At 42.4% G+C, this 17,529-nt stretch overlaps 1 protein-coding gene and 2 non-coding genes across 4 annotated transcripts in view; all 3 read right to left on the reverse strand.

The window, feature by feature from the left end:
- LOC136849655 (uncharacterized) overlaps window positions 1-17,529 on the reverse strand; it is a 264,774-nt gene that overhangs the window by 235,118 nt on the left and 12,127 nt on the right. The gene's annotated exons all lie outside the window — the stretch shown is intronic.
- On the reverse strand, window positions 10,864-10,982 carry LOC136850289 (5S ribosomal RNA). Its single transcript, XR_010856599.1, has one exon. It is a non-coding gene; the product is annotated as a 5S ribosomal RNA (ribosomal RNA).
- On the reverse strand, window positions 12,507-12,611 carry LOC136850286 (U6 spliceosomal RNA). Its single transcript, XR_010856596.1, has one exon. It is a non-coding gene; the product is annotated as a U6 spliceosomal RNA (small nuclear RNA).

Genomic DNA, 17,529 nt, shown 5'->3' on the forward strand with positions numbered 1-17,529 from the left:
CATATATTAAAATGTGTGCAATATCATGTACAATACAACAAAAAATAACTCATGGATGTAGCTTTTATCAGTTTGGAAATATTTTCATATAAATCACGATAAGTGCCAAAATTTCAACCTTCAGTCAATGTTGACTCGACCAAAATGGTCAAAAAATGCAATTGTAAGCTAAAACTCTTACATTCTAGTAATATTCAATCATTTACCTTCATTTTGCAACAAACGAGAAGTCTCTAGCACAATGTTTTGATTTATGGTGAATTTAAAAAAAAACTTTTTCCTTACATCTCCACACGCTAACTCTGCTGAAAATCTCACAAATTCTTTAGTCACTTTGTTGTAATTTTTGCATTGTTTTCTATTAGCCATTACATAAAGTTTCATATATCAAAATGTGCGCAATTTCATGTATAATACAACAAAAAATAACTCATGGTTGTAGCTTTTATCAGTTTGGAAATATTTTTATATAAATCACGATAAGTGCCAAAATTTCAACCTTCAGTCAACTTTGACTCGACCGAAATGGTCATAAAATGCAATTGTAAGCTAAAACTCTTACATTCTAGTAATATTCAATCATTTACCTTCATTTTACAACAAACGAGAAGTCTCTAGCACAATATTTCGATTTATTGTGAATTTTTGAAAAAACTTTTTCCTTACGTCCGCGAGCGCTAACTCTGCCAAAAATCTCAGAAATTCTTTAGTCACTGTCTTAATTTTTGCACCGTTTTCTATTAGCCACTACATAAAGTTTCATATATCAAAATGTGCGCAATTTCATGTACAACAAAAAATAACTCATGGTTGTAGCTTTTATCAGTTTTGAAATATTTTCATATAAATCACGATAAGTGCCATAATTTCAACCTTTGGTCAACTTTGACTCGACCGAAATGGTCGAAAAATGCAATTGTAAGCTAAAACTCTTACATTCTAGTAATATTCAATCATTTACCTTCATTTTGCAACAAACAAGAAGTCTCTAGCACAATATTTTGATTTATGGTGATTTTTTGAAAAAAACTTTTTCCTTACGTCCACGCACGCTCTCTGCTGAAAATCTCAGAAATTCTTTAGTCACTTTGTCGTAATTTTTGCACCGTTTTCTATTAGCCATAACATAAAGTTTTATATATTAAAATGTGCTCGATTTCATGTAGAATACAACAAAACATAACTTGTGGTTGTAGCTTTTATCAGTTTTGAAATATTTTCATATAAATCACGATAAGTGCCGAAATTTCAACCTTCGGTCAACTTTGACTCGACCAAAATGGTCAAAAAATGCAATTGTAAGCTAAAATTCTTAAATTCTAGTAATATTCAATCATTTACCTTCATTTTGCAACAAACGGGAAGTCTCTAGCACAATATTTCGATTTATGGTGAATTTTTGAAAAAACTTTTTTTACTCCATGCACTGACTTCATGCATCATTTTGTGATAATACTTTCTCTGTGTTGCTTTCATCGTTTTACAATTTGTTATATACCAAAATCATCATAATGTAGTGTACAATACAACGAAAAAAAAATAACTCATTAGCTTTAACTGTTGTGCTCACAGCGCAATTTGTATACAATTATATATGATTTTTTTAACACTTTTTCTCTCATATATTCAATATTTATATATGATATTTTTTTCATTTCTGATGGTTGCATACTAAACTTCAGGCAATGACAAAAAAGGAGCCAAAAATGAACTCTTAATCTTAAAAACCCGCCGCATGCTTACTTACACTTTTGTGAATAGGCCACGTTTAAGGGTTAATCGTCTCAGTCACATACCTTCAAGACAAAGTTTTACAAGTGTGTGCCTATTCCTTGATCAGTGACTCCAAGAGTAGACACAAGATGTGAGGAAAACATGCAAGCATATTCGAAGGTTCCTTCAATCAAGCATTAGCCTAACTCTTTCCTCATACTCTGAAGAAGAAGGATGGAGGACTGGAAGCAGACCTCCTTCATTCTCCACCATGGGGAAGCTTCTGCAAGATGAAAGGACACCAAAATGAATAGCTCTAGCTGGGCTGACATTTCCGAATCGGGAGCATGGGAGAGGAAGCATGATGGAAGTTTGATGAAAAGAATTGCCGAGACCCAAGGGGAATAGATAATTCTCCCTAAGGAATCCATTCCCAGGCTTCGGCAATGTCACTGCCAGCTCCAGAGACTCGACAAGTATCATTTCATCCAGGCATCTGCAGTAGGAGAACTTCTGCCTGGTCGACACTTCTTCCTCTCTTCCCTTCTGCCCTCCTTCCTTATGGAAAAGAGGGTGGAAAGAGACACAGTTATGTGCACTTTCCCAGAAGGGAAGAAGAGGGCTGTGTGTTTCCATCATCTTCTTCCAAAACCTGGGACTTCTTAGGAGTTGAGGAGGGCTGGCTTAAACTCAAGGTCAAGCCGAGATGATGAAGACCCAGAGGTCTTGGCCATTGTCTGAAGGACAAGGCAGTGCCCTGGTACGAACCTCCATTACCATAGCAAATCTCTGAAAGAGAAAGGCAGAACCAAGTAAAGGTTCGTTCCTAGGGTCAAGCCAACTCAGAACTTATGAAACCAGAGATCCAAATTAGGACAAAGTCCTTCTTCTTAGCACCAGAATTGCCCACAGGTTGCCACCTGGTGCAGGAAGACCCACCCCCAAGACAGGACCAGTCTCCAGAAGGCAGGGTTCTCTCCAAGAATGGTCATATCCAAGGAGAGAAAGCCTAAAAGTTAAGGATCATGGATTCATCAGGAGACTGTCTGGAGGAAACCAAGAGGTGTCCTCCAAGATCGCCACCTCTCGTTGCGGAAAAGAACACCCTTCATGGGAAGAAGCAGAGAGAGAGAGAACCCAGTCCGGATGAAGCAGAGTCAGAACAACCTGCAGTCGGCGAGACCCCTCCGGGCCAAGAAGAATTTGCACTCTGTCGAGGCAGGGGAGGAGACTAGTGTCTCGACCTGAATGAACTCCTTGTCTGAAGAAAAGGACATTAATCCTCTGGTCGAGAACACTCTGGGAGCAAGGACCGCGGCGGCCCCCGAAACTCTCAACACCTTCGGGAACTGCAAGGGTTGCGAGTGATGAAGATTATTCATTGGGGGAGCTGCGGTCCTGTTTCAGGAATCCTCACACGGACGTACTGGCGCGAAGTTCTCCGAGAAACGAGGGCGATCGCAACTTGAAGAGGAAGACCCTCACTGCTACCAAAGCAGCTGGCAGACAGTGTCGAGACACCTGGGCATCTCAGCACCGAGACACCTGGGTCTCAGCACTTTCTCTTGTCCTGTGCCTCTCGCCAGGAGAGCGCTCGAGATTCATAGGATTCGAGCGAACTACGAGACTCCCAAAAATCCTGAGCAGCTGCTTTCCGTTTCCTAAGAAATCAAAAAAGAGCCAGGCATAGAACCAGTCTTAGACGCAGACTTCTAAGCCTGGCAACAAGGGGGCAGCCTCTCGAGGACGCACTCTTGTGGCCCCCAAACACGAGATCCCACAGGAAAATGCGAATTGGTTCCCAACCAGTCCCTTATAAGTCCTGCAGGACTCCCGAAGGGAACCTCTTGCCTGCTTCTTCTGGTGTTTGAACTGATAGGATCAATCCACCAGGCTGAGAACCCAACCGAGCACTGGTAAGCACTAGGGAAGCGCTTGTAGTGCTGGCAGGAAGAGATGAGACACCTGGGTGTCTCGGCCCTTTCTTTCTTGCTGCTCCTGAACTGGGCCGGGAAGAGTACTCTCCAGACCAGATCAGAATACTCGATATTCCACCGAATTTCAAGCACTCAGAATGGCTTGAGAATGAGCGCCCGAAGCAGCACCCATCTTAGAGGCGGAACCTCTAGGACTGGGAGCGGGAGCGCAAACCAAGGTCTGTGCGCCCACAGCTCCCGAAACACAAAACCCAGGGGTATGTGAATCAGTTCCTGAACCCGAAGATCGGGAAGAGCCAACTTGAGACCCACTGCCTCCTCAGAAGGAGGCAGCCCCTAGACGCCCAAAGGACTTCAAGGGGGAAGAAGCAGCCTTCCTCTCCTTCGGCCAATGGAGGTCTATCTAGTTTCCCGGGACCCCCTCGAACCTCAGGAGAGGAAGGGAAGAGGCAACAGAAGACAAAATCGAAGATAAGCTGAAGAAGACGGCAGCTACCTCCACAGGGTGACCTCCTTCACCTTCACTCCGACATCTTCTACAGGATGGTGGGTATGAAACATTGCAACCTCCAGGGCAGCTAGGGAGGATCACAACGGAAGCAGCCCAGGACATGACCACCAGGAGAAGCAGCAGGCACGATCAGGACAGCCAATGCAGGAGCTACAGAAGCGGTTCGGAAGGCAGGAGCTACAGCAACCACCAGGAACATCACATGAATGTCGCCAGCAGCGACAGGAACGATCAGGACGGCTGCGGCAGGAGACCTGGAGGAACCGCTCAGAGACTTGTCGCCGGTCAACAGGAGCAATAACATGGGAAAAACACAGCAGGAGCAGATGGACCACAAATACCCCAGAGGCAGTGCCACAGCATACATGAAGGCCAGCAATGGCAGCGATGGATCCACATCAGCAGGAACAGTCGGAATGATCCCGACGTAAATCTATGCCATTTTAACCAGGTACTATGGTCGATCCCGAAGCAAACACTATAAACGTCGGGACTCCTTCAAGCAAAGATATCCCAACTGAGATATCCAGACAACTACTGCTGCGCCTATGATGCTCATTGTCAACCTTAAAGAAAAAGCAAAGACGGTTAGTAGAGGGAGACTCCTCTCGCTCCGAGGGGAACTGCCCTACACAGCAAGAGGAAGCCCCTGATAAAAGGTCGCCCGACTGCCCGCGCTCCACACCCCCCCCTCCAAAAAGTCTTCACCCAACGAGCAAGTGCAGAGGGCAAAGGAGAGAGATCTCTCCTGAAGGAGAGATAGAAGAACCTACAGGGAGAGGGAAGAAAGGAGGGGAAGCCACCAAGGGCACCGTGGAAGCGAAACTTACTGACGACACCTGCAACCTCCCCGCAACTCTCCATAGCGCAGGTGGCAAAAACAGCACTCAGCACAAGTAGAAAGGGAGTAGTCATGCCCTTTTACACAGAGGGTGTGAGCCCAAGAAGGGGAGGGAACTTGTTATGTCCCGATCAATGAAGGGGAGCAAAGTTATTATGTCCCAATCTAATAAACCCGAATGTACAGGGTAACACCTTCAGTATCTAATTAAAGGGCTACTGGAAGAGAAGCATTACCACTTGGTTACGCCTCTCTAAATACGCCCTTGGTCGTCAAACCCAAGACACAGACACGGGAACAACAGCCTCTGCAAGGCTATCACACATCGTGGGTTTGTATATTAATAAATATCAAACACACGAATATATATACAAAAAATAGAAAGATCCCACCCAGATAAAGAGCTTAACGACAGTCAGGCAAAGAGATCTGAAAACATGTCTGCATCGCATGATGGCCGAAAGCAAACTCGAATGTTTACATCCAGGAAGGCATGACTCCCACCTCCCAGACAGTAGTTAACAGCCTAACCAACTTGTCTGAAAGTTCAATGGCCATTTCCAGCTGCACTGTAAGTAATTCCCAAAGTGATGGACCAATGGTTTGTATATTGTGTCAGAACACCTGGAATGATTACATCCAGGCATGGAAGGTATTCCCGCCTACCGGACAATAGTTACTGTCTAACCACCTTGTTCAAGAGTTTAACAGCCATTTCCAGCTTCGCCGTAAGTAATTACAATAATACCTCGAACTGCGCATATTTGGTTAACCCTTTTTCACAGACCACGAATTTTTCATTGGAACCTAACTAATGGTCATACAAAGAGAGTTTTTCACAGGCATGCGAACATTTGGAACACTGAATGAAACCCAGCAAAAAGTCGAACACTGAGAAACCCAGCAAAAGTGTTTGTTTAATTTTTTATGTAATTTATAAACTTTCAAGCTTTTATGTGTAAATTAAATAACATTAAATATTATTAAAAGTAAAATAATTTCTCTCTCTCTCTTTTAGCGAGATGAATTTTTATGGTACATGTATACAGGTATGTTTATTTGTGTGATAAATATACTTTTTACCTAATAATAAATACTAATTTTCAAATAATAAGATTAATAAAATGAAATAATAATAATAATAATAATAATAATAATAATAATAATAATAATAATAATAATAATAATAATAATAATAATAAAACTGTAATTAAAAATTCAATTATTTTGAACATACAAAAACACTTCCTCTGACTTTTGTAAGGAGGAGGTCAAGGGCAAAAGCTGTCAGACATGTCATTTAACATGACAAGGAGGGAGTATTTCGCTAATCAGTGGTCAAATTTTTCTTGTAATTCTCTCTCTCTCTCTCTCTCTCTCTCTCTCTCTCCTCTCTCTCTCTCTCTCTCTCTCTCTGTGTATGTCCGTAATAATTCATAAAAAATTTCACTCTCTTTAAGTAAGGACAACTGTTATCTCCCTCTCGTTCGAAGTTAGCCAACCTACGTATTACAGCACTGTTTCTCTGTATGTCTTTAACTGTACAGTAGATAATTTTGAACTGATCTAATTTTACCTGTACCATTTACAAACTGTAAATGCGCTGTTCTAAAACACAGAGACATAGAGCAATTCAGAACAAAGAGAAAGTGACAGAATAAAGAAGTTTTTAAAAACGAGGTTGAGAAGACTTCTAAAAATAGATCGGTGGAATGGGGGAGAGTGTCACACCATTTATTTCTTTTTTTAAGGGTAATGTATTAAGCTAACTTTTAAATGAAAATACAGTAACTTTAATTTCATTTAATAGTTAAATACTGAATTCCCATCTTTTGATATCTAACATAAGAATAACCTTCTCTCTCTCTCCCCGTAATAATTCATAAATAATATAACTTGATATTTCAAGCAAGGACAATATATCTCTCTCATGTGTTATTCTCTGTCTCCGTAATAACTGATAAATAATTTCACTCTCTTAAGTAAGGACAACCCTTATCTCTCTCTCTCTTGTTCATAGTTAGCACTAACACATTTTTACAACTTATTAATTCTCTGTACGTCTCTACCTGTACAGTAAATAGTTTAAATTTATCTAATTTGACCTGTATCGTCTACGAAGTGTAAGTGCGCCAGTGTTGCAAATACATTCTAAAACATAGAGACATAATAACTAAGAGTTGTATTAGTCAAAATATAAAACACTGTTTGTTCATGAAAAAGCATTTCAGAACAAAGAGACGCAGAATAAAGTTCTTAAAAAGAGGTTGAAACGATTCTAAAAATAGATCAGAGAGAGAGAGAGAGAGAGAGAGAGAGAGAGAGAGAGAGAGAGAGAGAGAGAGAGAGATTCTTCCAAATCTCAGTTTTTATGTCAACCATTTATTTCTCTTTTTAAGGGTAATGTATTAAGCTAACTTTTAAATGAAATTACAGTAACTTTAATTTCATTTAAAAGTTAGCTTAATAATTTGGGAGCATGATTAGGGTCATATTTAGTGTTTAAACTTTAGAAATAAGCATTTATTAGCATTTTTAGAGACCATGCCAAACTTCCACGAAAATTCTCCCTGTGCGTGGGGTTCTGAAACCTAACCTCGCGTAAGTTCGGAGCATGACTGTATATTGTGTAGGAACAAGTTTGTATTTGTGTAGGAACACACAAAGGTTTATATTTGTGTAGGAAACTGTACTAGCAAGTATATCGGAAAGTGAAACAGCTGATGCATAACTACCTGGCGCTCTTGTGTTCAATGAAAACAGTATTCATAGTGGCAAGGAAAACACAAACTTAATTCCTTGCAGGAAGGCTTATCTGACCAATGGGTTTGAAAATGATATTTTAATGATAAAATAAAGTTTGTTCATACTTACCTGGCAGATATATATATAGCTGTATTCTCCGAAGGTCCGACAGAATTTCAAATTTCAAACACACGAGTGGCCGGTCAGGTGGTTAGTACCCATTCCCGCCGCTGGGAGGCGGGTATCAGGAACCATTCCCATTTTCTATTCAGATTTTCTAACGCCACTGTCTCCTGAGGGGAGGAGGGAGGGCAATATAAATATATATATCTGCCAGGTAAGTATGAACAAACTTTATTTTATCATTAAAATATCATTTTGTTCATGAGACTTACCTGCCAGATATATATATAGCTGAATACCACCTTTGGAGGGGGTAGAGACAGCCAAGAAATAGGAAAAAACCAATTATTGGTAAAATTATTTTGGTTCCTTATCTGATAGCGTAGCTGACTGAGTGGTTACTGTCACTCTAGTCTGCTTCTGCTTTACTAGAGACCCCAGCGAGGTAGTGACCTATATAGCTGGCGACTTCTAGATGATCTGTCAACGGGGCGTGACCACAATGTGACTAGATCATAGACCATACAAAGAGGACAAAAGACCATTACTAACCACCTAACCAACACCTAAAGCGTTAGTTTGCAAAGGATTGGGAAGACTGCCTCCAGTAGTCGACCCAACAACCATAAAAACACAATTAAAAAGGGATAGGATCAGAGTTACCCCTGTCCCCAAGGTTGCTGAAGCAGCAATGTATGGTCCCAGCGAAAAGCAATTTTCGTATGCTACCTAAACATCTTGCCAAGAGTGTGAGGCAAACACCGAATTGACTTCGCAAAATGTGGCACTAAAAATGTCACTGAGTACCATATTTTTCTTGAACGCCATGGAGGTAGCAACTGCCCTCACCTCGTGAGCGTTAACTCTCAACAACTTGAAGTTGGAGTCGTCACAACTAGAGTGTGCATCCTTACGACGTCCCTAATAAAGAATGCCAGTGCATTCTTCGACATAGGTTTAACTGGTTGCCTCACAGAACACCATAAAATATCCAATGGACCACGAGTGTCCTGTGTTCTTTTAAGGTAGTACTTGAGAGCTCTAACTGGACATAGAACTCCCTCAGGTTCCTGTCCAATAAGGTCTGCTAAACCTTTAATTTCAAAGTGTCTAGGCCAAGGGTTAGAAGACCTATCATTCTTAGCCAAGAACTTAGGGCTTAAAGAATAGACAGCATTGTGTTCCTTGAAGCCCACATGACGGCCTCGAACTTCTCTCACTCTCTTCGCGCTGCCAGAGCCGTGAGGAATGCCGTTTTCTGAGTAACATCCTTAAGAGATGCAGAGTGGAGAGGCTCAAAAGGACTAAACATCAAAAACTTGAGCACTACGTCAAGTTCCAAGCAGGGGAAATCAGCTGAGGAACCTTGGACGTCTTGAAAGAGCTCATAAGATCGTGGAGGTCCTTATTGTCAGACAAATCTAATCCTCTGTGTCTGAATACAATCGAAAGCATGCTCCGATAACACTTGATAGTCGGAACTGCTATATCGAGTTTTTCTCTTAAGTAAAGGAGAAAATCCGCAACCTGGCTCACAGTGATAGAGGAAGAGGAAAAGCCCTTCTTTCTACACCAACCTTTGAAGGTTGCTCACTTCGCTAGATATATCCTTTAGATGAAGAACTTCTGGCTCTAGCGATGGCCCGTGCCACCTGGCCAGAAAAACCCCTTCGCTCTGACCAAGTTTCGATAGTCTGAAAGCAGTCAGGTTCAGAGCGGGAGATTCAAAGATATCTCGTGAAGTGGGTTTGTATGAGCAGGTCTGCTCTCATAGGAAGGGTCCTCGAACGTCTACCAACCAGAAGAGAAACTCCGAGAACCAGTGGTTCAAGGCCAAAACATGGGGATGAGAGTCATCCTCGTCCCTTGTGAGGCCGCGAACTTGCGTATGACTTCTCCCAGAATTTAGAACGGGAAAAAGGCGTAAACATCTATTCCCGTCCAATCCCAGGGAAGAGCATCTATCGCAACTGCCCCAGGGTCGAGTACAGATGAGCTTTATAGAGGAGCCTCGCTGTTCTTGAGGTTGTGAAAATATCCACAAGATGGCGACCCCAAAATTTCCAAAAATCTTGGCAAACCTCCTGATGAAGGGTCCATTCCTTCGGCAGGAGTTGATGGCGCCAACAGAGCAGGTCTGCTCGAACATTTTCGACCCCTGCAACAAAACTTGTGAGAATCGAAATGTTGCGAGCATAGGCTCAAAGAATAATCTCTCTTGCAAGGCTGAACAGGGAACAAGTATTGTCCGAGTCTGCTAGAACTACACGATTGCAAACTTGGACCTCAAGAATTGGAGAGCTAAAAGATAGCCGCCAAATCTTTGAAGTTGATGTGCCAGGACACCTGTTCCTCTCTCCAGGTTCCTAACACTTTCTCTCCCTCTAGTGTTGCCCCCAACCTGTTGACGACCCGTCGGAAAACAACACTAGGTTGGGGTTCAGAAGCTTGAGGGAGATCCCTTTCTGCAATTCCGTTGGATCGAGCCACCACTACAGATCCTCTTTTATATAAGGAAGAATTCTCAATTCCTCTTTCAAGTCTTCCTTGCTTTGCCAGTTCTCCAACAGAAAGAACTGAAGAGGCCTGAGATGCAGACTCCCCAGAAAACAAACTTCTCCAGCGAGGAAATGGTCCCCAGCAGACTCATTCCTTCCCTTCACCTAGCATGTTTCCTTTTCCAAGAAGGCCGAAACTTTTTCGTACATAGAAGTTGCCGTTCTTGCGACGGAGACGCTATAAAAGCCGCTGAATACTTCTGAATTCCCAGACACAATGGACAGTGAGGGGATCAGCTGCAACTTCTCCACAGACCAGAAGTCCCAGGGACTTTACGAGTTGCAGAGTCAACTGAAGGTCCTCCAGATACCTTCGCTTCGACGACGCTCGAATCAACCAGTCGCCCAAGTAGAGTGAGATCCTGACGTGCGACAGATGCAACTGCATCGCAACGTTTTTCATGAGACGGTAAACACCCTCGGAGCAAAATATGACGCCAACAGCATCTGGTGTTCCCAGGCGGTCAACCATCCAAGTACTGACCAGACCCAACGTTGCTTAACTTCGCTGATCGGACGAGAAGCGGTGTTTTCAACGTGGTATGGCCGCAGCAGAGTCCAAAGCAGAGAGCCCTGAACTGGTACGTCTAGTCCCCAAGACAACCTGAGATACTTCATCGAACGTGGATGAATTGGGGCGTGAAGATAAGTATCTTGGAGATCCAAAGATACCATCCAATCCCCGGGATGAAGGGCTCCTAGTATTGACTGCGAGGTCTCCATCTTGAACTTTTCCTTCCGGACCAAGTTGTTCGACCTGTTGACGCCAAGACAGGTCTCCAGCCTACTGAAAGTTTTGGGACTAGAAACAATCTGTAGTAAAATCCCGGGAACACCGAGTCCAAGACCTGTTCCACTGCTCTCCGCTCGAACATCTGTTCGAGCAGGTCAAACAATTTTCTGTTTGACAGGAAGGCAGTTGGGAAACAAAAACAAAAGGAGGAGACAGGAAGGGAATCAAGTAACCTCTCTCTAACAGTAGGAGGGACCAAACGTCTGCCCTCACTCTTTCCAGGCTTGTGCAAAATGAAGCCTGGTTGCAAAGGGAGTCTGGAGATGAAAGGAGTCACTTGCTACCTCTCTTGAAGTGACATTCCTTCGGGAAAAAACTCTTTCTCGTGGTGCGGGTCTCGTGTTGCTTCCCATGGAAGCCCCTTTGTTTGTATGCAAACATTTAGCTTTCGTTTACTTTTTGTATCATTGAGATCGGTGCAATCGTTATGAAGGAGATGCAGTTTGAATGTTGATAACTTTAGTTTTGAGAAAAACGATATTTTTTCATGCTTCTCTGTGTATTTATTTGCTTGCTGTTACACAGTTTGATGTTTTTATGACATAATCGAAAAGCCAAAAAATAGACCTGCAAAGTAATATAACTTCGCTAAATGAAGCTAAATGAAGCGAGTGTCAAAACACGCTCAGGTTGGGCAGCGCGACGCCTTACTTAGTCAAGCTCTGAGCTGCTACCGCGACTGACTGCCACTGACTGCCCTGTCACTTAAGCATTCCTGTTGTTTTTTGGTATGATGCTGGATCTAGGTCCACAGGGTTGCCATAGATCGACATTAGATATTATTATTTCAGAGCTAAAATTAAATTACCACCTATATACTGACAATATCATTACATTATAATGAAAAATGTAATTTTGACTATGATAGGGTTACTGTTTTGTTTATAACTCCTAACTGTGGCGAACTTTTAAATAAAACTTTCTGAGAAGATAGTCAGGATATGTATGATGCCATATATAAAATATCCCAGAAAATTTGATTTCGATTTTTTGACAAACGCCCCCTCCTAAGACAAAGACAACTGCTTAGGTGGAGAGAGAGGAGTTTTTGAAAAGTCTCAGGAAACAGATCCTAAGAAAAACCCAGAGTCTGATAATCAGAGGAAGAAGAAGACGAAAGAAGTTTCTCTTCATACAAAGGCTGTGATGAAAGAGGATGTTCTTCCGCAGCTGGCGGGTCTTGAGTGAGTGGTGAAAGTAGTTCCGATTCGCAGATCGATACGTAAGCGGGAACTCCTGGACCTCTGTCGAAAAAGTCGTCAACTAGAGCACGATAGTAAACATAAAAAATGTGGAACGCTTCACGATTAGCGTGTCATCCTTGCGCAGGGCCATGCTAATCTTCTCTGTATCGTTCCAATTTTAGTATATGTACTGCCGAAGCAAGTACTGGCTAAATTAAGAAGGACATCAGATGTTGAAGCGGGTAGTTGTGACGACATGATGAACAACTGGAGCGGTGTCAACACAAGACTTGAAGCTATACAGCGAATGCGAGCACGGAGCGTCATGGCGTGTCGCGCGAGAGGCTCCGTGGCAAGTACTAGAAGAGAGTCACAGCGTGGAAGGAAGCGTCATGGCTAGCCCCCTTTCCGCTCAAGGTGAGGCGCCGTGAAGCGTGAGAAGCGCATGAAGAGCAAGACGCGCCTGTTGCGCGAGACAAGAGAAAAGTCCAACACCTCAAATTGGGGAAGACGAAAGGAAGCCACTAAACACTCTCTAAGAGGACAGTCTTTCAGAAGCCCCAAAACATCTAGCAGACGAGGAAGACGTCGCAGGAGACGAAGGTGAAAGTCTGTACCTCTTAACAGGCAGATTCGAATCTTGAAAGGTTCATGAGAGCATCCAGCTGTTGTTGCAAACCCAACAAAATCTTCACGCGTTGGAGAAGCAACTCTCTCGGGAGAAGGGCTGAACCTGAGAGAAGGAAAGGGGACTCTCTTCTAGTACGTGCCACGGAGCTTCCTTCCACAGGGAAGAAGCTCTAGCCCTTGCCTTAGCGCTTCAAGACAGGGGTCCAGTAGTTCGTCATCATTCAAAAACACTTTATTCTCTTCTGCAGAGGAATATCCACGCAACTTTTCGGGAAGAGTACAAACGTCTAGAGGAAGAGGACGAAGAAGTTAGCTCTCCTCTAAGCTTCTCTTAGAGGGCGAGAGTCCAACCGAGAGCTCCAACCCCGAGGCGGGAGGACGTGTCGGAGGACGAGAAGCAATCCTTCAGGATGCGTGCCTGAGCACGATCCCTGGCAGCCTGGGTAGCGTCATCAGGACCTGCCAAGGGACGCCAGATCGGGAAGAACCCTCTTTCGTAACCCTCATGTAGAAGAGAAACATGCCCCCTCCCTGGTCCTGGGAGTTCGACAGAGGTCCAGGCCTAGAGGCATTATAGGGCCTGATCTGAGACCCTCCACAACACTAGGGGCACTAGCACTAACACTATGTCTTTGTCTTAATTGCATTCACTTTAGTTTCAAGAGCAAAATTGACTCCATATTTTTAGCCAGGGAATTACCTTCTGCAGCAACAAACTACAGGGTTAGTACTAAAATTTACTACAGGGTTACTAGTAGGAGAAAACCCTGACTGTCCATCTAAGGATGCACTCTTTCAGGAGGAAGATTTCCTCAGCCTATCACGCTCCAGTTTAAGCATATAGGCTTCATATTTCTTCCACTCACCCTCAGACAATCCCACATCATTCATTACCGATTATCATAGAGCATTGAACACCCAGTTACATATCATACATAAAGTGTGAGGAACTATCAAAGTCTTCGATAGCCTCACCTTTTGACATTCACCTTCATTTACAGACTCAATAGCTAGAGGTAAGACATCTTAATTATAAGAAAAGTCAAAAAAATCAAAACGGTCCACAAAGAAGCAAATAAATACCAAGTCACAAATCCAGTCGAATTTCAAAAACCTAAATCAACCAAAATACTTAAGTGACAACAAATTTCAAATCTCAAATGGCGGAAAACTGACAACAGGTGTTGACAGTCCGGCGACAGAGAAAATCTGAATAGAAAATGGGAATGGTTCCTGATACCGTCACTTCCAGCGAGGGAATGGGTACTAACCACCTGCCCGGACTCCCGTTGCAACCAGGCTTCATTTTGAAATTCTGGAAAGACTGAGGGGAATACAGCTTATATATATCTGGCAGGTAAGTCTCATGAACAAATTACAAACTTTTGGCCCAATGGGATGGCATATCAGTTAAGAATTACTTTAAAATAATTTACCGGAGGCTTGAGAGATGCCTAGGCCCAATAAAAAATAATCTGCAAATGATTGGCCTAAAGGAATGGCGTAACATTCAAGAATTACTTTACTTTGAGGTAATTATTTGCCGATGGCTTGCGAACAACTTGGTCAGCCGGAAAACAAATGGAGACCTAAAAGCAAAAGTTTGGCCTGATCCCGGGATTGATGGTATATCCAAGAATTACTTTTGAGGCAATCACTTACCAGTGGCTGGGGGACAGCCTGTGCCCGGTAAACAAATCATGAATGCATTTACCGGCGACCTGCATGTTGCCTAAGCCCGGTCAGCAAAACATAAATGTAAAAGTTTTGGTCTAAAGGAATGGTGCAACATTCGAGAATTACTTTTAAGACCAAACTATTACCAGCGATTTGTAAGTAGCTGGCTTAATGAATCTGAATCAAAAACGTAATAAAAATAAAAAGACAAGACTCACCCTGAAAGATCTCTGCTTAAAGGCTATGAAATATGCGTTCGGTAGTAGTGCAGTTAATACTCTGCAATCTGGAGATATGACTTCTGGTAAAAGAAGGACACGCTGCTGTGAGCACATGTTTAGTGTGAGTATGACAGAAAACAGAAAGAGGTGGTTAGCTGAGTCATTCCTAATATTGCATTAGGGGAGGTACTGTGCACCTACACTGAGCAATCAAAGCACTACCTGCAAAATCTGAATTTAGGCTGCTGTAAGTGGAAAACTAATAATCTGTAATTACTGGGTGGAGAAGTTTGCACTTATATAAAATAATCTTTAACTTTATAAACCACTACTAGATAAAAAGGAGAGATGTAAAAATAAGAAAAAATGAACCCAACTTTCCTTATAATGGCATGTAGCATCTGTTTGTTTTGAATCATGCTGATGATGGGTCACAAGATAATTACTGTAGATTTACCCCTCATTCAAAAGTATGCTTTCCACAGGACAAGTACAGGTCAAAATTTTTGTTTTTAAAAGAACAAATATGACTTTTGACTTTCAAAGAAAACAATAAGCATTGTGAATTATCAGATGCAAATTTTCACAGAGATGTTGCATTTGTATGTGATGTACCGTTAAAACAAATGAGTTGAATATTTCACTTGCAAGGCAAAAAGTTATAGCTTTTATAATAAAATAAAGTTTTACATAAACTTGCCAGAGTAACTACATAACTATAGTTTCAAACTATCACGGCAGCCTCAAATTCAAAAATTAGCACTTGTGTTTCAATTGTTTTGTGTAGGTGACTTGTCCCACCACTATTTTCATGAATACCAGGAACAGCTTAGCAGACAATCTCATTTTGTTTGTGCCCTGTGTCCATGAGAGGGGAGGAGGGAGGGCTGCAATCATATAGTTACTTGTTAAGTAAATATAAAACTTTATTTTATTATAAAAATGTCATTTTTATATAAGTAACTACATAGCTGAATCCCACATTGACAGGAGGTGGGATACATGGACCCATATTTTACTCCAAAACATTGGTCATGTAATGAATTTGAAATAGAAAAGTGGCTAGCACTGAAGACAATGCCCGACAAACCCTTTTCAATCAAGAGATATCTTTGAATCAGGAGAATACTGAACCTGGTTGGTGCTCATCTTAACTTGCAGTGGTGTGGCGGTTTTTTCTGGCCAGGTGGCCTCCATTTGAGTGGGAGCTTTGTAGCAAAGGAATACTCTGATTGCCAACAAAGCATCAGTGGAACCTATGTAGCTCAGGAGTTATCTGATGGCTAGCAAAACTTAAAAAGGGTGCCTCTGACCTGGTCATTGTGAGCCATAATAAAAACAACCAGATAACTCTGTCACAAACAGCGAACGGAAAAGCCCATCCACTGAGATGGCAGATGCTCCGATTGTACATTGTCGCCCCAGAGCTTAGCTCCAAAATCGACACTACACTACAAGGTGAAGAGACAGTAGGAGAAAATCCTCAGCTGCTTTCCTTCTTGCACACCATGCCAGATACTAAATGATCCCAAGGTACTGTAAATTAACACTCATTAAAATCATGAGAAGTGAGGATCGATTACAAATCCAGTAGTTCGTTCATGTGACTGGAGGAACACAATGGACATCTTGTGCCAGAAAACTAATGAAGTAGATTCTGCTCTGATGTCATAAGCTTTAACTAAAAGCAGGCTAAAAGCTCTCCTGAATCTGAGAGTGTCTCAGAAAAATCATAAGCTTCTTATTTTTCCTAGCTATACAAACCTGATTGGTACTTCACATTAGGAATTACAGCAAAGCTGAAAACAGCCATTAAAACTCTTGAACAAGGTGGTTAGGCAGGAACTACCGTCCAGTAGGTGGGGGGTCCTGCCTGCCCAGATGTAAACATTCCAATTTGCCTTTCAGCCCAGGTTTCAGATTGAGGGGTGGCATGCAGTTGCTACCCGGACATAAATGTAATGTAAATGGACCTCAGGTTTGTAGTGCCACATTAGGAAAAATACAATTTACTTTAAAAATTATGATTTGTTTACACGATATACAAACCATCAGTCTTATTGTGTGGGTCTCCTTCCTGCCCCTTGCAGAGGAACCTTGGAGCAGGATTGCTCTGATGATTCCAGGAAAGAAAAATGTGTTTTGTGGTTGGAGCTCGATGTGTGGAGCAGTCTTCCCAATCCATCAAACTAACAGTTCCAGCAAGTGTCGGTTTGAGTCCCCATTCTCTGCCTGAAGGAAGAGAAGTCAGGGGGTCACGAGGAAAGAGGAGGAGGAGTCGCCAGTCACTCTCATAGGTCAATCCTCTCTCTTCCTAGTAAAGAAGCAGAACCAGACCTTAGGTGAGAGTACTACCTGTCCGCTTATAGGAGCTAAGGTAAGAAAACACAGCTTGATGAGCAGCCACCAGAGGTCCAAGGAAAGGGGTTCCAAGGACTCATGGGCAAACCCCAAAGGTAAAAAGACATAAATGTATTTTGATGACACACCCATCTCTGCTTTCAGATAAAATAGAAACTTCCGTTCATGCGAGGATGGCCCAAGACACTGACTTTGTGAGCTCTTCCCCTGAGTGTACAGATGTCGAAAACTGAAG

Source organism: Macrobrachium rosenbergii, chromosome 21 (assembly GCF_040412425.1).
Source record: "Macrobrachium rosenbergii isolate ZJJX-2024 chromosome 21, ASM4041242v1, whole genome shotgun sequence".
Taxonomy (NCBI): Eukaryota; Metazoa; Arthropoda; class Malacostraca; order Decapoda; family Palaemonidae; genus Macrobrachium; species Macrobrachium rosenbergii.